At 51.7% G+C, this 21714-nt stretch overlaps 1 long non-coding RNA gene across 1 annotated transcript; it reads right to left on the bottom strand.

Moving 5' to 3' along the window:
* Positions 1-495: 495 nt before the first annotated feature.
* Positions 496-4496, bottom strand: LOC116229491 (uncharacterized). Its single transcript, XR_004167035.2, has 2 exons — positions 2581-4496; positions 496-585 (listed from the first exon to the last, which is right to left on the bottom strand). It is a non-coding gene; the product is annotated as an uncharacterized LOC116229491 (long non-coding RNA).
* Between the last annotated feature and the right edge of the window lie 17218 nt (positions 4497-21714).

Raw genomic sequence — 21714 nt, forward strand, 5'->3', positions numbered from 1 at the left:
GAACTCCTCTGCATGGGGCTGCTGGGAGAACGGAATAAAGGCCATGAAATCCCTCTGGGATTTAATTTCCAAGAAAGTATGAAAACCTTTTTGGAGGGTGAGAACGGCAAGAAAAGGCTTTTCTATGCCTCCCCCTGGGCTCCTCCACACACACAGCCCAGGAGGTTGCTCCGTCAGAGTGAGATGGGAAGGACCAGCAAAGGAAAAGCCCTGACAGGTTTGCAAACTTCTCCTCTTCGGTAATGTTGGAGGGTTGGATGGGCAGGGAGACGGCCTCAGCTCCAGCTCCAGCCGCACACCCAGACCCATCAGCACCCTCTGGTGACCAGAGCCCTCGTGGTGCTGCCTTTTGGGAGGAGAGGTGTCCCTGGGGATGGGGAGGCTGCAGCCATGGTGCTCTGTGCACCCCCAGCACAGAGCCCTGCTCTGCCCCTCCTGGTGTCCCAGCTCAGCAACATGTGTCTCACAGATTTTTATTAGCTGCGTAGTCTTCTCTTGCTTGCTTTCCATCCCTTTTTTTTTTTTTTCTTTCTCCCTGCTTGCTTGACAGAATTTAGATTAGACAAAACATGAGATCATTTCTGCCTGCAAAAAAATAAAAAAAAAAAAGGGGGAGAATCAGAAGAAAAGAAGAAATTGCCTCTTTTCTGCACTCCCCTTTCTGCTCACCCTCCCTACACCCCCCGCAGCCCCATCCCAGCATGCAGTGGTTTGGTTTCCAGACATGACGAACACAAGCAGTGAATGGCTGCCCACCACCACCTCATCCTCAAACCATCCGGGCACAGCCCAGCAGTGAGAGCTGGACCCGGCTGTGCCAGTTGGGCTCTGCACCAGCAATAGCCCCATGATGTTGATCCAGTGGATGTGGCAACCTGCCACCCCCCTGCAGGGTCCCTGCTTGAGTCAGCCCCCTGGGCAGCCCTGGGTGCCCCCTCCCTGTTGCCAAGTTGGGGTTCTGCCCAGGAAAATGCATGGGGAGGGGGCACTGCTATGGCTTCAAGTTTCCTCCTCACTGCTGCTCCCTCTCCATGGAGGAATCTGCGGCTGGTTTTATGGACACCTGGAGGAGCTGGAAAAATGATCTAACATCTCCAAGGGAATTGCAGAGATGGAGGGAGGTGTGAGAGAGGGGGAGGAAAGCAGCTCTGCAGCCATGAGCTGGGCGGGCAGCTGGGACGTGGGAGGATTTCCCCCCTCTTCCCTGGTTTCCAGAGAAACTTGCCTTTTGGGGGGGTGGAAGCAGCATCTGTGGCTCCAATTTTCGTCAGAGCCCAAATTTTGGGGAACACACAAAACTTGGTGCTGTACGTGCTTGGAGAAGCTGTTCCCATCACCATGGTCCTCCATGATATGTCCCCTGCTTCCAGCCCTACGGCATTCTGCTTATTCCTGCACCCTGTGCCCATGGGGTGCACCCCCAGTGCAGGGCAGAGATGAGCAGCAGCCTGCCCAGCTCCATACTGTGGGAACCTGCTGCCTCCAACTGAGAACAAGTCTCCTGCAGTCACATCCTGCAGTCTGCAAAAACGACCTGCAGTCTTCAACAGCATCCTGCAGATGAGCCTGCACGTTTCCTGCTCCCAGCATCTTCACTCTGCAGCCTCAACAGTACACTCCTGCAGTCAGTGAGGCTGCAACATCTCATCTCTGGCTCCTAACAAGGAAGGGAGAATGGCTGCATTCTGTCCACATGGCATCAGGTGCTCCAGCCCCTGCAGGGAGCTGTGAGATGGAGCTCAGTCAGCTCTAGTACTTCAGTCCAGGCCTCTGGATGAGGAATCAAATAGACTTCTCTGGCCTCAACTTCAAGTTCTCAGTCAAAGATTCAGCCCAGTTTGTATGCAGAGAGCTTTACCGTCCTTTGCGGGTGTTGGTAGTGGTGTTGTCAGCACGTACCCACACACACACACTCACACACACACACACACACACACACACCACATTCCTTCATCCTGCGGGTGACCACAAGCAGCACATTTGCATCCCTGAGCACAACAAAGGATGCATCTGTATATCTCACCGGCTCAATTCTGTTTCTCATCCATTTCCTTTCCTCCCCCTGACCTTCCTCTTGGACAGGACACCTGGATGACTAACTGGAATTTAATAAAGACAACTGGATAAATAAACACAGCCCACGCTGCTGTGCTGACATGCGGCCGTGACGCAGCCGTGCCTCCAAGCTGCGGGCTGTGCACAAATGCTGCGCGTGCTCCGGAAGAAGGAGAAGGCGCTGCAGGATTACTAATTGATACATCCACCAATTTCACAGCCCTGAACACTGCTGAGAAATGTCTGACTCACTTTTGAGTCCTAATTCCAGCTCAGGTGACCTCAGAAAGAGGAAATCAGGGTAGCACCCCGGCGGCAGTGGGGAGGTTTTGGTTTGGGTTAAGTGTTGTTTAATAACACTGCAGTGACAGCCCCGAGAGTTTAGGAGTCAAAGCTAGCCTAGACACAACTTGAAAGAAATCTTGACTTGCAACCCATGAGGTCAAGCAGGAGTGATGGATCTCCTTCCTCTGCCTTGCAGGGTGTTTGGTAAAATTTCACTCCTGTTTCTTAGGTCTTCTTTACCTGATGATGTTTTCTCCGTGACAGGCATCACTTCAGGCCCCTGTTTGCCCCCAGATCACAGATGTAAGAAACAACGTACAGCCAATGTCACACCCAAGGCACTGCGGGGCTGCAGTTACCAGCTGTCCTGTTCCTCCCCACAGCTCCATGCTCCATGCAGAAGTAGCTCTGTGGGTCAGCCTGGCTCTGCTTCCCATCCATGTTCTACTGCTGTAAGAGAGAAGCAGCCTCACCCCAAGGCTGAGCTGTGGGGCAGGACGTGCAGCTCAGCTCTGTGAGTTGTCCCACTATGATGTCACAGCATGTAGCAGTGCCAGCAGCCTGGTACATCATCTCACCAATATAGCAGCACACACTGTTCACAACAAGAGAGGAACATCTTGAATCCTGAAGTTTCTGATACGTTCCAACTCTTTGCAAGCCCAGGAAATGTCATCTGCTCGCTTGCAATGCAGTGGGACATTGCTGAATGCATGCCAGCCCTGGTGAAAGCTGGGAGATCCATCCCACGGACGATGCTCAGGAGGGCGTCACAGCAAGGGAAGGTGTTTGGTGAGAAAGCAGCACGTGCTGCCATGCTGCTCGCTGGGGAGGGAAGCGGTCCCACCAACCCACCCAGCGCCACCTCCCAGTGTCACCGCATGCTGGCACATCTCAGTCCACTGCGGTCCCATGGAGGAGCTGCCAGTAGGGTGGGTGTGAGCAGAGAGATGTGCACCCAGCCTTATTCTGAGGGGTTTTACTTCCTCCCCCTCCTCCCTGCTGGGGTCTGAGCCAGAAGGAAAATGAAGGCTCCCTCTGCCCACTGGACCCAGCCCTCACGGTGGCACTGCCACATTGCTGAGACCACAGTCCCAGTTGTCAGTGCTTACACTTTGTGACACTGGGTCACCCCCTGCTCCTGCCCTGTCCCCTTGCTCCCAGCTGGTCCCATCCTGCCCCACACTGCCCACTCCATGGCAGCACGCTCAGCAGCACACAAGTCTCCTATTAGAGCTTATTAGAGGGCTATTATAGACTCGCTCATTTAGAGAATTACTCATTTTTTAGGCCTTTCAGGAACTTTAATGAGTTGTTTTAAACACATGCAGCAGCAGCAGCAGATGTGGCCTTGGGATGAGCTCTTTGAAACCCTCCCTCCCTCAGGCATTCGGAAGCAGCAAGAAGCAGCACGATAGTTCCTTGTGCATGTGTGGGGGGGGGGGGAATGCTCTATGTGCTCCTTGCCTTCAGAACACCCCCAGCCCCTCACCTTTGCTCAGCCCACTTCTGCTGGCTCCCCACTTCTGCTTTCCTTGCTTTGCTTTGAGGAGGGCTCCCAAAGCTGGCAGTATAGGAGTCAGTTACAGGAAAAGAAACAAGTGGGGATGAGAGTGCTGGGGCTACTTGGAGGCCAGCAGAAGACTTTAACCATCCCATGGTTCAGCTTCATGGGATCTTCTTTTGGGAATGGAACAAATGTCTGCTGATGTGTCAGGACCAGGCACTGCCACGCCTGCCGTGCCCGGTGCCTGCAGAAGGGTGCACACAGCTCATGGAAATCTGCATTCCCACCCGCTCCCTTCCCAGCCTCATCCCTTCCCAAAGCCACCACAAAGGATTAAGCTGCAATTTGCTGAGCTGGTGGATGATGCAAGGCGCTGCCCCGTGAGAAAGGAGCCTCTGACAGCACGCAGGCACTCAGCTCCGCTCTCTGCCTCCTCCCAGATATTTCCTTGGAGTTTTCATTCCTTTTTTCACTTTTGGATACTCAACAATGCATTCAGAAAACCTGGACCAAATTATAGCCCATTACCCAATGCAGCTCGTTCCAAATCCCCTGCATTACTGCAACAAATAAGAGCAAGGCAGCTCCCATTGCAGCCCCTGGCCCTGCTGCAGTTCCCTCATGCAGGTGACAGCTCCCTCCTCTTTCTCCCTCCTCCTGCAGGGCCTCCACTCTGCCAACCCCTGGGCTGCACAGATCAGCACCAGGGGGAAAAACCGAGAGAGGAGAAAAGAGAGCAAAGGAAAGCCAAAGTTTGTGGGTGGAAGGGGAGTCTTCAGGCCGTGCTGGAATGCAGCCTCTAAATGGAATTTATGCACACTTCCCAGATCACAGGTTACAGATGTGATTGCATACACAGAAGGTGACTCCTGCAGAGCTGAGATGGGGACACGGGATCCTCACTGCTGCTGCAGTGAGGCCATGGCACAGCTGTCCCCTCCAAGCTGCTCCTGCTTTGCACGTTGCAGGGCCTGCACACATCCACTGACTGCAAAGAGCCCCACGCAACTGCTCACATGATCTCTGTATACTCTTTCCTTCTCTATGTATTTTTTTCAACTGAAATGCCACCAGAGCCAAGGCAGTGTTTAATTGCAGCCAGAGTTCTGCTGCGAGATGGGATGTGGGGAGATGCAGTAGGAGGACAAAACCTGACTTCAGAGGAGTAGAATGCTGGGAGTGATGGGGGCAGCTCAAATTGCTCTGACAAGTTGCCTTTGTCGTTTCTTTGCTGAACTTGCTGTGGTTCAGATGCAAGCCAGCAGGCATGGAGGCTCATGAAGCAAAGTATTTCCACCAGTCTAATGGGTCTGGAGCTTTACCTTGCAGCAGCAGTGTGGTCACAAGCAGCAGCACAGAGCAGGCGTGGGATGTGCAGAAATGACCATGCCTGCAGCTGGCAGCAGGAGATGGGAATGCAGGGCAGGGCAGAGGCAGTGCCCAGCAGGCAGCCAAAGGGGATGAGGAGGAAGGCAGACTCTGCCTCACCCGCTCTGCAGCACCCAGGTTCAGCAGCACCCGCAGCATGGTTCCAGCCCCTCAAACATGGGTGCAGGCCAGGGTTAGTTGCAGGGAGCAGCCATGCCTCTGCTCCCCCACTGCACACCCCCACCTCCCCAGGGCACACGCACAGAAAATGCTCAGCACTCTGGGATGTCTGCCAGGAAAGCATAATCAAATGTAAACCAAACTCACTCCCTAAAAGCACAGCTTCGCCTGCTTTCTTGCACATTTCCCTTCCTGCGCTGCCTTTCCCTCGTTCTTTCCTTTTTCCCATGGTTCAGGTATGGCTGTGGGTGCCCCAGTCCCAGCACCGCTTCCACTTCCTGCATCACATCGGCTCCGGGGTTATTCCTCCCTGTTCTTTGGGCTGGGGAATGGCACCAAAGTGAGATCAGCCCAACTCAGCTCAGCCTCACCCTGTTACCATAAAGTGGTCGATCAAAAACCTGTCTAAGACAGTTGGAGTGTTAGAAATTAAGCATTCTTTAATATCAGCTCAGGACATGTGGAGGATACTCTCCTCCTATCACACATACCTTGTACAAAAAGCTCTTTTTGTTTACACGCATTCAGAGGCCTTCCTGGAGGTGTGTACATATTCCATACAAAGACCCCCAAAGCCTTCCTTATCCATAGAAAGGCTCGGGAACCACAAGGTTATCCATTACAGGACTTAGCAAGCTGCAACTTGCATCAATCTCAACCTGCCACTCCTGGTGGCTCTCAAAGCAATGCAAACCAGAGTAGCAGCGCAATGCCTTCAGCAGGGGCAGAGCTGCAGCACGTCCTGGCACGGCTGCACAGCTGTGCACCCAACAAGAACATTTCTGCAGAGCTCCACATGGGCTCATGCTGCTGCATCCCTTGCTCCAGAGAGTGCTCAGCCTTCAGCAGTGCTTTCTGTTGGCCCCTGGGAGCTGAGTTCAAGCTCCCAACAGGAGCGGAGGAAAAAGGCAGCGGGTGTTGTTTCTTCCATCCCCCCGCACAGAGCTGGCAGCTCTCCTGCCTCTCTTATCTTTCACCGAACACAGCACTGAAGGAGCATTTTCCAGCATGCGAGTTGCAGCTGGAGGCCTGTGTGTAAATAATAAATGCATAAACAGAGAAGGAGCAAAGCACAAGGCCAGGGAATGAACCTCGGCGTAATTGGAAGGACGGCGTTCGGCGGGCAGGAGGGGAGCGCGGCGCTTTAAGCGGAATACAAAAACCTGCGGTAACACAAACACTCAGGTGGGTTTCTCATCTCCTTAGTCCAGGGAAGGAAGGCCTCCTCGTGCGGCTGAACGCAGCAGCGATTTGCTGTCACTGTGGGTGCTGGGGGCTGTGATGGGCGCTCACTGCGCTCTGCGGGGAGAGGGAGCCTCGCTCTGCGGCAGGGACCGCACCGATATCCTCCTTTCTTAAGGCAGTAACCTAATAAAAGTTGACAATAGCATCTGTTCCCAGGGTTTGAGCTGCATCTAGATCAGGAATGCAGTGATTCCAGCAGGCGGAAACAAGATTGTGATGAAAGGAGATAAGATGGAAAAACACCATCCGGTAAATACAGGAAGGAAAGGTTGAGGCCATGACAGTAATGAGAGATTTAAAAAATTCCTACTCCAAATCAGATTGATCTGGGATCATACCTGGGCTCTCTGCTCAATTGCACGGGACAAGTTTTCTTGTGCTGTCTGGGGAGCTCTGATGCCTGTCCCTGCTTTAGCCTCCACACTCCTGTTATGTCTGCTGGGAGGATGCTGGTTGAGGGGAGAGGCCATGGGCTTCAGGCTTGCTGCACTGCGTGCGTTCTCTCCTGAGCAGAAAGTTCACGGTGAGATGGAGAGCACAGGAGCAGGAGAGCTCCACACCAGAAAGTGAGAAAGAAATCACCTGTGGATGCTGAGAAATACACGTCTGCTTTGTTCCCTAGAAAACCTCTTTGCACCAGGCAATCCTGCGAGTATTTCTGCAGTTCCTATTCCATCTCTGAATGCTTTGGGTCCTGATGGGGCAGATGAGGTGTTTTCCCAGGAGGAGGTTTCTGCTCCATGCACATGCATGTCAGCCCCACTGGGCACTGTGCATACATTGCATCACGCATGTACTCGACCCCCAGCAGCCCGTCCCAGGGGGGTAAGGAGCTGAGGCCCAGGGGCTGCCCCAGAGCCACTGTCTTCCAGCATCGCCCCCAAGGCTGTGACATCATACGTGGAGGAAATGACCTCATCGGAAGGGCAGCAGAAGACACCCAGATGCCAGGTGATGGATTCAGAAATATTGCGCCCATTTTCATGCAAATGTCCTTAATGGTAAAGAATGAGGGGGAAGAGGAAAACACAGAGAAAACTGATGTGTCGACAGAATTGTTTCTATACAGAATATTTTTCAAAGACTTCAATAAGGGAGTGTGCACAAAGAAAACACAGCTGCATCTTCATTCATGAAAGGAAGGAGGCTGGGTCTGCAGCTATCAATCTCTGCTGGGTGGGGGTGCAACATCAGGGACCGATTGGGGCAGATAATGCAAGCATTTTTCCGCAAATATTTGCTGGCTGAGATGAGTTTGCTTTTGCTGCTTCTTCCCCCTTTAGTATCCCAGCTCCACAAACATTAGCACCATCAACTTTTTCTGGCAAGAGCGCTCGCAGTGGGAGACTTCAACAGCTGATTCGCTGAGGATCTGCAGGAAAGAGAGTTTTGAAGGGAAATGCGATTGGTAAGAGCTCGTCACATTCAGCACAAATGGTGCCATGAGCCTCGTGTGGCCAACTGCAGCACAGCTCCCATGCTGCTGATGGAGCCCGGCGTTGCCACAGGGCCAGCCCTGGGTGCACACTGCCCTGGGAGCACAGCGAGCTGCTGGGAGCTGCTCGTGTCCCACAAGCCCACACCAATACATGGCTCTGACAGCCTGGCGTGGAGAAGACACAACACCAGGCATTCAGAGGAACATCCAGCAGTTCGGATCTGAAATGCTTTTTGATGTCCAGATCGCTTGGATGCCATTGCACAGAAGTTCCCCCATGACGTTTGTGCCCCGCTGCGGTTCTGCTGGAGCTGCAGCCCCCAAGAAGTGTTCCTCACTTCCCAGCTCAGAGCTTTCATTTATCATTCTGGGCAGAATCTGGAGGAACAAAGACGTCTGGGGGAAGAACAGCGAGCAGGATTGCCAGGCTGCTAAAAAACTGTCCTTAAGTGGGCGTTCACACCCCAATCTAAAGCACAAATTAAGGCCTCAGGAGGAGACTCTGAGCCCGACTTTCACTTCCTAGCTTTTCTGCCTCACTTTCTGCTTTGCAGTGCTTTGCAGTGGGAAAAACGCTGTAACATTTTGCACGTGGCACTGTTGGGTTCATGCCAGGCACCAGCACTGCATGGAGAGACCCAGCAACAGTGGGGCAGGAGTGGGACGACGCCATGGGATGATGCTATGAGGCAATGCCAGGTGCTGCTCCCAGATGCTCCCCATGTTGTCCCACAACGTCTGTTTTCCACTCTGCACTTCCATTGTCTTCCTTCATTTGCCCCAATATTTTGCTCTCTGGAGTTGTTTAAGACAGTGTTCCAAAGGGTCTGCGCCATTTCTTTCAATTAACCTTCATATCAAAGAGATTGCTCTGTGTTCAGCAAGTGTTTTTGGAGTAAATGCTAAAAAAACACCATCTAGATTTTTCTTTCTTTCTCTGTTATGCCTGGTGGCATCAACACATGCCTGTCACAGCTCTTTCATTCCTAAAGCAGCTCCATCTCTAACTCATATGTCTTTCTTCTTTTTCTCTCTCTCTATTTTTTTTAATTTTAATTTTATTGTGCAGACACTCGTGTTTTCCTGCCCCCTTGTTCTGATATCTTCAAAATGTTTTCTCTTTCCAGCTTCCCATCCGACAGCAGCACGAATCCACCCAAGCTCAGGGGAAATGATTGAATTCTCCTCCTGTACTGGGAGAGAAGTGTTCTCTCCGTGAAGCCACGACAGAAATCCTGCTTCAAACCATGCCTTGTTTTCTTCTCCCTCCATCAGAACTGAATTGTTTCTCCCAGGCTGGTCAGTGAGCTCGGCGCATCTCTGGCCCCATCCATCCCAGTGCAAAAAGAGACTGCAAAGAGAGGCTGCCCTCAGCCACAGTGCCTCTGCAGAGCGCCCTGCACAGGGCTGAGCAGCCGTAATTACAGCTCTTCAAAGGCCTGGCTCTCTGGGCAATCTAGCGTGGCCAAATTCGTGTTGTTTTTAATTAAAAGTTTCAGAAAGTCAGGCCTGTTAGGTCAGAGGAATGCTCTATTGCTCCGGCCCATCTTCTGCTTGGAAATCGTTTACCTGGGCATATTTTTCCCCCTTTTTAATTAAAGCTGAATTAAAATACAGGTTATTTAGGAGTGGAGCTAATGACCATAAAACCCAGTTTGCATTTTCTGAACCTTGTACCCCGTGCCATGGGTCCAATGACTCCAGCAGAGGGATGCTGCCATCTCCCCACATCCCATTACCAGCACTCAGCCCAGGGCTGCTCTCCCTGCCCCTGCTGTGCTCAGGGTGTGCAATGGCTGCATGGAATGTGGGGTCCTGGTGATGAGCAGCTCCCTCACAGACACAGGCATCCACAAACCCACCCCACATTCTGCTCATGATGACAGATCTCAGGCAGCGTTATAGAAGCAATTACTTCATTTGGGGTAAAAGGCACACCTGAAAAAACCCTACATGCAAAGGAAGTGTTTTCATTCAGCTTGTGGAGCATCTCCCCCAATGCAGAGCACATTGGCTGCTGTTATTTGCAGTTCTGATCCTGGAGCTTGTGGGAATTAATGGCTGTAGGTTTTGAAATGCAATTATAGGCTTTGCAGTGGTAATTTTGTTTTTATTTCCCACTGCGTTTGCTGTTGCTCTGCGGAGAGGAGAGGCTTTAGTTAAAACTCATGTAGCACAAGCATACCTACAATTTGTTTGCTTTTTCTAGAAACTTTTTCCTTTCCCTTTGTGGGCTGTCAGTCCATGGGATGTTTTGTTTCCGTCTCAACACAAATAAATGTCTGGGACCTCAGTGCTTCTGCCTGGTAATCGGATCCAGGAGCTCTCACCTCTGGGCCGTAGCTCAGGCGCTGTGCTTCCTGCTTCCTCCATGAAGTCAATGGAGGTAGTTGATTTCTGGGGGAAAAATGACCAAAGCTGAACCTGTTTGGAAATATTTTTTTGTTTTTAACAAATCTCTCCTGGAGAGCAACAGAAAGGCTCAGCACCAAAAACACTGGAAAATCCAGAATATGGTGACGAAACAGAAGGAGAAGACTGCCATTCTGGGATGGTTTGGGAACCTATTGAGGTGGTTTGTCTTGAGAAATCGAAGAAACTATTTCAGATTCAAGAAACAGGAGGGGAAACAGCTGTTTACAAGGGTGGCTAGCGATAGGACAAGGGGAAATGGTTCTAAACTGAGGCAGGGGAGGTTTAGGTTGGATGTTAGGAGGAAGTTTTTCACACAGAGGTGGTGAGGCACTGGAACAGGTTGCCCAAGGAGGCTGTGGATGCCCCATCCCTGCAGGCATTCAAGGCCAGGCTGGATGTGGCTCTGGGCAGCCTGGGCTGCTGGTCGTGACTCTGCACACAGCAGGGGGTTGGAACTGGATGAGCATTGTGGTCCTTTGCAACTGAGGCCATTCTGTGCTTCTAAACCGTTAGGGTGAGAGGATGTGGTTGGTCAAGCAAGTTGCTAACCACAGGTGTTAGGGAAGGCATTCAGAAAGTGTACTTCGGGGGAGCAGAGGTGGATGGAGGCTCCATGTGCAGCCGCACACCACAGCACCAACAGTATGGCAGTGTGCTGGGCTGCGGCCCTGGGGGACACAGGGACCCCTGGGGGCACAGGGACACAGCAGAGCACCAGCAGCTTTCTGAGTTAAAGCCCTCTGTTGTTTTCCAAATCACAGCTAAATAGTCTTGTCTTGTTAGTACTGCCTTGGTAATGAGAAACCAATACTGTCCTTGTTGTGCACATCCCTTCTCTCAAACCACTGTGTGCAGCGTAGCATGAGCTGCCACCTCCAGCACTGCATTTTCTGCTCAGAGCCCACAGGTGAGGGCACTGCCTGGATCCTTGTCCCCAGACAGAGGGCAGAGCTGGCAGGCACACACTTCCCCAGCCGGGGCACCGCCTGCAGCTGTGGGGCTCTGCAGTTTGGGGCAGGCTTCTCTTCTCTGTTGCTTAAAATAACAGGGTCAATGTATACACGCACCTCATAATAATGATAATGGGGACTGCTGGAGAAATGCAGCCTCCAGATGAACTCGAGACACAGACAATCAACTGGAACTCTGGGGTAATTTTGGTTTCTGATCAATCTAAAATCATTTTGACCCAAGGTATAATTTAAAATGTTCCTACCTCAGTTATTATAGCCCCGGGGCACTGTTGGTTGTTTTCACTCACTCGCCTGCTTGTTCTCTCTCTCCCTGCTTATAAGATCCAAGGAGCAGCTTAATGAAAAATGAGTGTGTGGCTGGAGGGGTCAATGGTTACTCATTTTGGATCCTTAAAAAAAATCGGGTAAGATTTAGTTGTGCTCTTTAAATAGGAGTTTCACATTGGAGGAGACTTGCAGAAAGAGGAAAGTGTCTGTTCACCAGGCAGCTCTCCTGGCCTCCTTCCCTGCTCCTTCTGTTCCCACTTTGTCACCCCAAAGCACTGCGCTCTCACCCTGAGCTGGGGCCGCCTGGAGGTGCTGCAGTGGGAGCTGAGGTACTGAGCCACCCACCCAAGCATCAGCACTGCCAGAACCTGGGGGGGAGCGCAGAGAGATGAGATGCAGCTGGGCAAGGACAAGAGCCAGCCAGGGGGCTTCAGCATTCCCGAGGGAGGACATCTCTGCCCCTTACTGTGGCGCATGGTGGGCGCTGTGCGCATCCTCCACAGCAGCAAAGGGAGGAAACCTTCCCTGAGAAATAATCAAGGCCTTAGTGTTGTACTTAAGGAGTAGCTGCTCTTCTGGTCCCCCTCCCAACCTGATGGGCTGGGCTGGGGCTGGAAAGGGGCTGAGACAGGAACGGGGCTGGGACTGGGCTGGGGCTGGAGCTGGGCTGGGAATGCCTGCACGGAGGGTTTGAGGATGTCAGAGTGAGCTGTTGGCAGGATAATTACTGCGGGCGGAAAACAAAAGAGAGTGACAATTTTCCCGTGGATGGATTCAGCCCTCATGCTTCTTAATTCCCATTGAACAAAGAGCTATAATTGTTCTCAATAGCGAGGAGGGGAAGAACCTAATTTCCAATGTGAGTCAGAGAAGCTTTCAAGCAGAGGGTGGGTGGAAACTATTTATAAAGGACCATTAGGGAAAATCAGATTTCTGCACACTGTAAACAGAACACAGAGAAACCTATTTATATTTGAGGCTGGGAAGCATGTCCTGTGCTGCACAATGGAGCGACGGCCACGAGGCTCTGAATGCAGTGCTGAGGGTTCACTCTGGGCACTGCTGAAGGTTGTGGTACTGCTGTGTGTTTCTGTGTATTTCTGGCCTTCGGAACAATGCCTCCTTCCCAGGCACACATTCCCAAAAGCAAACAAACAAAATGTACATTTGCTCCGTCCTTTCTCTGTTGTCTTTAGAGAGGAGGAAGAAAAAAATAAAGAAGAACAATGGGTTTCATTTGGCCAAAAAATTGCAGAACGCAAACACCAAAATGATGTGCCGGAGTAATGGCAGGAGATGAGCTCCCTGTTTGCTCAACATTACTTTCTGCAGGTAAAATTGCACCCTTTTGCTGCCAGTTTGGTGAATTGCTTGCCATTCTTTATCCCAAGCATGGAAAAGTAAAACCTCTCAAGATAAACTGAAGAATGGTTAGAATGCAGCCACTCGCTTGGGAGGGAATTGCCATGCAGAAGGACCTCGTCAGCATTCACTATTTCTGGGCATCGCCGAGAGGGATGAAGCTGTGCTGGGGCCACGGCAATGCACCCAGGGGGACACGGGCTCTCCAGGGTGCACAGACTGAGAACTGAGTGCTCTGTGCTGCTTAGTGCTGGCTGAGTATTAATGGTGAGTATCAGGCACCAGCTAAGTGTCAGCTCAACAGCTTAATCACTTCTCCGTGGTTACTTTCTGAGAGTGAAACCAACAGTTTTAGTGGATTTTCCTCCCTTTTACGGGCTAGCAGAGCAGGGCGGTGAGCAGCGGCCACAGCTCTCCCTGCAGTCTGTCCCCCTGCCCTTGGTGCTCATGGCTGTGCTGCATGGACCAAACCCTGGTGACACAGTGCCTCCTTCCCAGCCGGGCCATGAACAGAGCCATTCCCATGCAATGTGTTCATGTGCGTGCAGACCTGATTTATATCTCTTCCAACAAGCTGTTCGTTGCTATCGTGAGCCAACAGGACCCATAGGGTGTTACAAGACATATTACATGCAGCCAAGAGCTTTAATCCCCCTGGGGGAGTGATTACAAACAACTACACACGTCCCGGAGTTGCTTAATCACTGTTAAGAAATTTCTTTATAATCTGAGTAAATTACTTTAATTACTTGCAACTACCAATTAGCGTTTGAATGCTTCCACTGAGAAGTTTGCAGGCATTAATCTGCTCCCTTGGAATGTTAAATCACTGGCTGGAAGCTGGCTTTCGTCTACACAGCAGCAGCAGCAGCAGTAAGCTGCAGGGCCGGGCAGCAGCCAGCCTTGTCAGTGTGCCCTGCAGCTTCCTGGCCAACATTCTGGGTTTGGTTCTGGGTTTGATTCTGCACTTGGTGGTTGGGGGGGAGCAGCCCTGCCCTTGTATTTAGTCACTGAGTTGCTGCCCGCATCCTCTTTCTCCCTGCCCATCACCAGGAGTGTGCTGGAATGAGGAGCCCCGGCAGCAAACCAAGGAGCTCCCCAGGGCAAGGACACTTTCTTGGCAGAGGTTGGAGGAAAGAGGTTGTAGCACTGCAGCAGCTGGGGAGAACACAGTGGAACAGGTTGCCCAAGGAGGCTGTGGATGCCCCATCCCTGCAGGCATTCAAGGCCAGGCTGGATGTGGCTCTGGGCAGCCTGGGCTGCTGGTTGACGACCTGCACACAGCAGGGGGTTGGAACTGCATGATCACTGTGCTCCTTTGCAACCCAGGCCATGCTATGATTGTATGATTTTACGATTCTATGACATCAGGAAACAAGACATCAGGATTGGGGAGGCTGCTGTTGGAGGCCAAGGTGGAAGGAAGGAGCTCTGCCTGAAGGACAGCTGCAGGCTCTGTATCCCTTCACCCCCTCCCAAGGTGTTTTTGCTTCTGGAAGATGCTGATGAGATCAGGTTCTCCTTATAACATAAATCCCACAGAGAGGTGTTATGTGGCAGACTCTGCAGTTCCCACAGCCTGGCCCAGGACACGCAGCTGATGTTGCACTCTGGTTGCAATTTTACTTTTGTATGTAATATCATAGATCTGGATAATTGAATGCATGTCTGCAATTGATGAAAAAAATTGAAAATAATCCCAATACCTGTGGTAGTGGTATTCACTGCTCTTGGTACCATGGAGATGTTTCGTTTTTTCACCCAGCACTGGAAATAAACATTCAGGTCCATGGGAATGGACAGGCTGACTTCCTGCAGTTCTGGGCTCTGTCATCATTTGTGGGTTTTGTTGAGATTGGCCAATAACTTCCGAAATTGCTGGTGAAAGCAGCAGGCTGGGAGGCCATAGATGACATCAGGGCAGAGCTTGGCTCAGCCTTCGTCATGGGAAGCTGGGCAAAGAGGGAGCGCAGAGCCCAGAGAAGGGCACTGCGAGTCAGAGCTGCTTTTCCTTCTCTCACTTAGCGTGACTCACAGTGTGCTTTGCGTTTTTCAGTTTCCCCACACATAAGCTAAGCATGCAGTCCCTCCACTTCATGAACAATGTCAAGTGCTGTTCTGGATCCAGCAGCACCAACAGCTTTGGCCACTTGTGCAGCCCATGCCAAGCACTCCTGTTCTGCAGAGACCAGCTTCTGTTTGGGAAGGTGCTTTTCTTCCCCCCCCACCATGCAGAGTCATGCATACACATATGCCACCAATGTATGCATTCCATAGGTAATACAGAAATAATACTACCAGCCCTGAGAAGAGAGGGTTGTTTTGCTTGTTTGGAACTAAGACTTTGCAGGAACAATCTGCCTGCAGCTGCTTCATGCAAATCCTGATCTGAGACACCCCCCAGGCTGAGTCACTGCATCCCAGGCATTGCATGCAGTGTCTCCAGCTGCTGCCAGGCCGTGCATGGCTGTGACCTGCTTCCCCCTGCAGCCCCTCTTGCAGCTGCCCTGTTTCCCCACTGGGACAGCAGGCAATGTCCTGTTGCTGAGCAGGGTTCTCTTGCACGTTTTATAAGGGCAGGAGGGTTCTTTCCATGCCCTAAAGGACATGAGTCGTTGTGGGTTTTCCATTAAACCCCAAACTGTGCTCATCCATAGTATGCATTTGTAGGCACTTTGCTCAGCTCCCTGGAGGCATTTCTCACCCTGTGCAGTTTGGTGCCCTGGCCACTGCTGAAGCCCTGAGGATGCACTGTGCTGTGCCACCTGCAGGTCACCAAGCACAGGATCCACGTGAGCTACGTGGCCAAACTGCAGGAAGGTTCAGACTGAGCCAGCTCTGGGTCACCAAAACCAGGGACACTGATGGCCAAGCTGTAGGAATGGGAGGCAGTGCCCTCTGAATGGCACACAAATTGCAATCTAGCTGAAGCTCTCAGACCCTTCTTGGTGGTATCTCAAAGAATGAATATTTGTTTTTTTTCCTTTTCCTTTGGAGGAGACAACACACTGTTTTGTGCACTGCAGAGCAAGCAGCAGTGGCTACAACTGCATCAGGGTCAGCTTGGATCACAAAACCCCACCAGACACAGCAGGGCCACCACACCACATCTTCTCTCTCATCAACAGCCTCCTCACCTCCAGGCCAGCCTCTGACTGGGGAACACTGGGCAGGAGACAGGAAGGGCTCAGCATGCATACCAGCCCCTCCGTTCCTCTTTATGAGTTCAAATTCTCATCACTCAGAAAGCGATGTTCTTCAGATACACCCTCAGGGCAGGTGTCAGCTTTGCACCAGCTTGTGTCACTGTAGGTGCAGGAGGCACACGCTCTGCACGCTGCCTACACGCACATGGAGCAACATTTACACATTGCTTGCTCCTGAGAAAGATGGGAAGGTCTCAGATGCTATCAAATCTAATTCCCTGCATGCCCAGACAGCACGTACTCACGTGCACGTCTATGTATTACACAGGTCTGTGCATTTCTAGATGACAGTGTGTGTTGAGGACAATGGATTCAGATTGCCCACCCCTGGAAAATATGCTGCTGGGGGAAAGTGTGAGCCAGGAGGACTGGGAGGAGGAGGAGGAGGAAAGGCACGGCCATGCCCGGGGCTGCAGTACTGCTTGCTCCCCTGACATCCTGCCAGCATCCCCCAGTACCCCCCAGCCTATCTCCCCACTGCCAACAGCTGTGCCCAGAGCAGTGCTGCTCCTCCCTGTGCCACGGACCCCCTGGCCCTCTCCCAAGTTGTGTTTGCCCGTTATGATACTTTCACATGAGAAACAAATAAAGCTGATGATATCTCCTGGAAGAAAAAACCAAGGTTACTCTCCTGACCTGATTAATGCAAATAAACTGAATGGAGTCCTGTCGCCCGGGGCTTGCAAATTTAATATCTGTTAAACTGATTCATTTCATGCTGTTCTAGCCTCTCGCCCTGTGACTGCAATTACCTCTGATGGGCTCTCCAGGCTGACGGTGCCTGCTCCCCACAAACCTCACGTGAAGCACTTTGGGTTGGTTTTGTTTGTTTTGCTGTTTTGATTTTTTTTCTTCTTGTGGTTTAATTTCCTTTGAGTTTATTAATTATGTCTGAGGGCGGGGTGCAGGCATGTTTAGATAATGCTTCCTCTTGGCACAGAGCAGCATTTTGGTCCTGTTATTCCCCTCTACTTTTGGCAGCCCTGGGATGGGCAGGAGTTGGGGTGATGGGAATGGGATGGAGATGGGTTGGGATAGGTATGGGATGGGAAGGGAATGGGAATGGGGATGAGGAATGAGAATGGGAATGGGAATGGAAGGGGTATGCAGATGGGGATGAGCATGGGAATGGGATGGAGATGAGGACGGGGATGGGATGGAGATGAGGATGGGGATGGGATGGAGATGGGGATGGGGATGGGATGGAGATGGGGATGGGGATGGGGATGGGGATGGGGATGGGGATGAGGATGGGGATGGGGAGGAATCTCCCTGCCTTGTCCTTCCTTGGAACACTCTCCCGTCTCCCATGCATCACTGCAAGAGTTTGCCCCGCAACTCCTGTCTGGCTTCACCCACACAAAGCAAGTGCTTCGCAGGAGGCTTGGGAAACACTTCCAACCATTTGATCAGCACAGTGCACAGCGCTGCTCTCACGTGAGCTGGGAGGTGTTCCAAAGCCAGAACTCAGTGCTACCAGCAGCACCTGTGCAAGGCAAGCACCAGATCTGATTCCAACCCCAACCTGCCCCCTGATGCAGCCAGGCCAGGACGAGGCTCCAGGCATCGCTGCCAGCAGCCACAGCCCCACAGGCAGCCCTGATGTGGGAGCAGGAGGGTGAGTTCAGCACTCAGCATCCCCACTGAGACATCCCTCAGCCAGGAGGTGAGAGATGGCCAGATAGGCTCCGCTTCTTTCTTCCTGCCCCAGGAAGCATTTAGGCTACAAAGGAACAGATAAAAACAAAAAGACCAAATTGAGGTTTTCAGGGCTGGGAAGCAAGAATACAAAGAGAAGGAGCTTTTATATCTCCTTAATAACAACAACAAAATTACCAAGCCACTCTCACAGCTCCAACCTGGGTGCTCCGCAGCCCTGGGTTTCCCCAGCCCGTTGGCACTGTGCTCTCCCTGCTGCCCATTGCCCCTCGTGCTTTGCAGAGCTCTCTCGGCCCCACGCTTGCTGTACCTGCACCGGGCAAACGGGGCTGCCACCCGCCCGCTGCCAGCCCGCCTGCAGTGAGCAAAACGCTCTTTAAAGAGAAGAAAAACGCCTCTGCGAATGGCCCTTTGTAATTCATGAGCAGGACTGAGAGCGACAGGCTGCGCCGCGCTGTTTGCTGACATCTCACTTCAAGCCCTGAGCTGTCAGGGAAGCGAGAGGAGCAGCGATGCCGACTTCCGAGCGCGCACACATCCACACCCGGCGCACACCCTTCTGTTTACTTTGCATTTCTTGTTTAGTTTCAGCCTGCGGAGCTGCCAATCTCGCTGTGTTTTCGGTGCCTCTGTGCGGAGCCTGTCACGATGCCTTAATGGCTGTATCACCTTGTGAGGCTCTCAGACATTCTTAGCTCCTTTCATCAGCTGTGGGAAGCCTGCCAGCCTCTGACAGGTCCTTCCAAACAAATCAGGGAGCGATGGAGGTGTAACGGTGCAGGCAGGGCGCCAGGCAGGGGCGCACACACACACACACACACACACACACACATGGCAGCATGGGGCACCCACCCCCCAGCCCCACTGCCTGCCCCAATGCGCTGTTCTGCAGGGCTGTGCTGTGGGACACCAGGGCCCTCAGAGCCATCCTGCAGCACTCAGCTTGAATGCAGGCAGTGCCCAACCGTGCTCAAGGGGCTGCACTGAGCACAGCAATACTTCTGGACACAGCAGCACACATGGCACTTGGTCTGGGGGCCCAGACTGCCTCTCCCACCCTAACCGGGGACCTATTCGTGTGGTTCAAAGACTTATTCATTCTGTTGTGTGTTTTGGTTTTGTTTTGTTTTGCTTTTTTTCCAAACCACCCACTTCAAGTTTTGGGTGAAGGTTCAATTTCATTTTTCTTTTTCCCAGTTCGTTGGCCCATCCCTAAAACAAACATATTAGAGCAGGCATGTGGGGGAGAGAGTGTATTAATCAAGGCACAGGAGACGTGAACTCAACGCAAACAGAGGATGACAATGTGCCATGTATTTGCATAATGCAGTGAGAACGGCTTCCTGCTGAAAAGCCAAAGCTACCGGCGTGGAGGAGCATGGGTCTGAACAGGAACTCTGGTCCCGAGCACTTGCAGACTTTGAGGGTAATAAATCAGGGACCTGGATGAAGTTGAGGTGGTTCCAGCACGCTTCCCAGACTTTGCATTTGCTTTGCTTTGATAGAGGACCCTATCCTGCCCGCTTTGAAGCTCGTGGCCAAGCTGCTTTGACTGCAGCAGGAACGAGCCTGGGCCTGAAGAACAGGTGCTTGACTTGGAGTCACAGGGAGACTGAACTCATCAGCAATCAACGTTGGCTTTATGCAAATGCTTCCAAATGAGGAGAACTGTCTTGCCAGCTGATACAACCAGAACAAAGCCCCAAGCACCAGTGGAGGGTAACATATGCAATTTCAGGGCTAAGAAGTCCAGGGAGGGATTTAATAGCAGTTGGCATTTTACAAAGGAAATAGTTATTCCTGCAAATGGGTGATTAGAGGTATATATTAAAGCTGCCTTTTTAGGAGAGCACTGGCTGGCATTCCCCACTTTGGGGTGACCTTGGTCAAGTTGTTTCACCTTGCTGTGCTCGCTTTTCTGCTTCTTTAGCAGGATCGTTTTCCCACCTCACAGATGGGAAATGGCCATGTTTGTTGGCATTTGGAAATAGCTGAAGTGTGTTAGAGGAAGGGAAGAAAAGCAGAGCTCCAGGTGGGACCCTGCCCTGCGGGTGGTGCGGGGCCATGGGGGCTGTGGCCACATGTGCCAGTGGCTGCTGGGGTAGGAGGATGCAGAAGGTATCAAGGAGTGAACAGTGAAAGCCATTGGGTCTAAAGCACATCCAGTGCTGAAGGACTGGGGCCCTTTCAGTCTGGAGGGGAGAGATCTGAAACAACAGTCTTCATATACATAAATGAGGCTGAGGAAGAGAGGGAGCAGAGCTCAGTCTGAGGGACAACGAGCTTATCTGGAAGCAAGGGGAAGTCAGGTCAGGCCCTGGGAGAAGCACTGGGATGGGGAAGCAGGGGCTGGGATGCTGTGCATCCTCAGCTCTGTGTCCAAGAATGAGACAGAATTAAACCAAACTAAACCCCACAGGGACAGGGATGGGGTCCCACCTATGGCAGAGGCAGCAGCGGCCGGAGCCCACAGTGTCTCCTGGTGCAACCCAAAGGCATCGCTCCCACCACAGCAGAGCACGGGGCTGGAGGCAGCTGCCGGCCCGGCTCAGGGGAAGACACAAGTGGGTAATTCCATATGCTTCCTTCCCCTGACATTTTATGGCTGAAGGTATTTGATCAGACCGGTTAGTCACCAACCATCTGTCCCTCGCACAACTACAGCTGACTCTTGTTAGGGCTCTGTGATGGTGAGTGCCCCTCTCCCAACACGCTCAGCTCCGCTGCATCCCAGCCCTCCTGCAAAGGGAGCTGCTGCTGCCAGGCACCCACCCGCACAGCAGCCGATGTCTGCGCTGATTGCGGTGGGAGGATATTTAAAGCCCATTCTGCAAATCGGTGCCTTGGATACTAATATAAGTAACTTAAAAAAAAAAAAAAAAAAAAGCAGAAAGAAAGGAAAGCGAGGAGATAAAAACCCCGTCATTTACATTTCTAAGGAATATGAAATTGTGCTTTTGAAAAAAGGCAATTTGTAAACTTTAGATAGCAGCAAATTCCTTGTTTTTTGGATACAATACCAGCTTTGCAAATGCGCTGAAAGAAAGAGGGAGAGAAAATAACCCTGAAGCATCCTGCCCACTGCATTAGCTTTTAAAATAAAACCCATTTATATATAAATGTTGGCTTTTTTCCCAGTCTCTGTAGAAAAGCTTTTCTATATTAAATGCTACAATGAATTAAATTAACCATAATGATTTCTTTGTGAATGGAAACCCTTTTTCCTGTGCGACATGTTTTTGATCATTTTTTTTTTCCTAGTTACAACAACCCGTACTCCTATCAAGTCGAGGATTTTGTTTGTTCTGCTATTTGCACAATGCAATACAATTATTATTTGCACTTTTTGTTCTTAAGAAAAATCAATCACAGCTACTCAGCACGACGTCCCCACACAGAGCTGGGCGCTCCGGACAGACCCCTCAGCCACCACTGCCTCCCCATTCCCCCCTGCACCCTCAGGGCCGTAGCAGCAATCATCCACCTGCCATTCACAGCGCTCCTTCCCTGTGCTCTGTTCTGTCTCTGTGCTGCCCCCAGCACTGGGCTGTGGGCAGTGGGCACGGAGCCTTGGCTGATGGGAGTGGGGCCGTGCTGCTGCTTGGTGCGCTCTGGATGCCATCCCGTTTGTTCTGGGTTTTTCCCAACTGCCTTGGATTTTCCTCCCTCCTTGTTTGCTCCTTTTTTGTCGTTGGTTTTTTTTGTTGTTGTTTTTTTGGTTTTTTTTTTAAATCATTTTCCTTCTCTCCTGCC

This window comes from Phasianus colchicus, chromosome 14, assembly GCF_987193195.1.
Source record: "Phasianus colchicus chromosome 14, bPhaCol1.hap1.1, whole genome shotgun sequence".
Taxonomy (NCBI): domain Eukaryota; kingdom Metazoa; phylum Chordata; class Aves; order Galliformes; family Phasianidae; genus Phasianus; species Phasianus colchicus.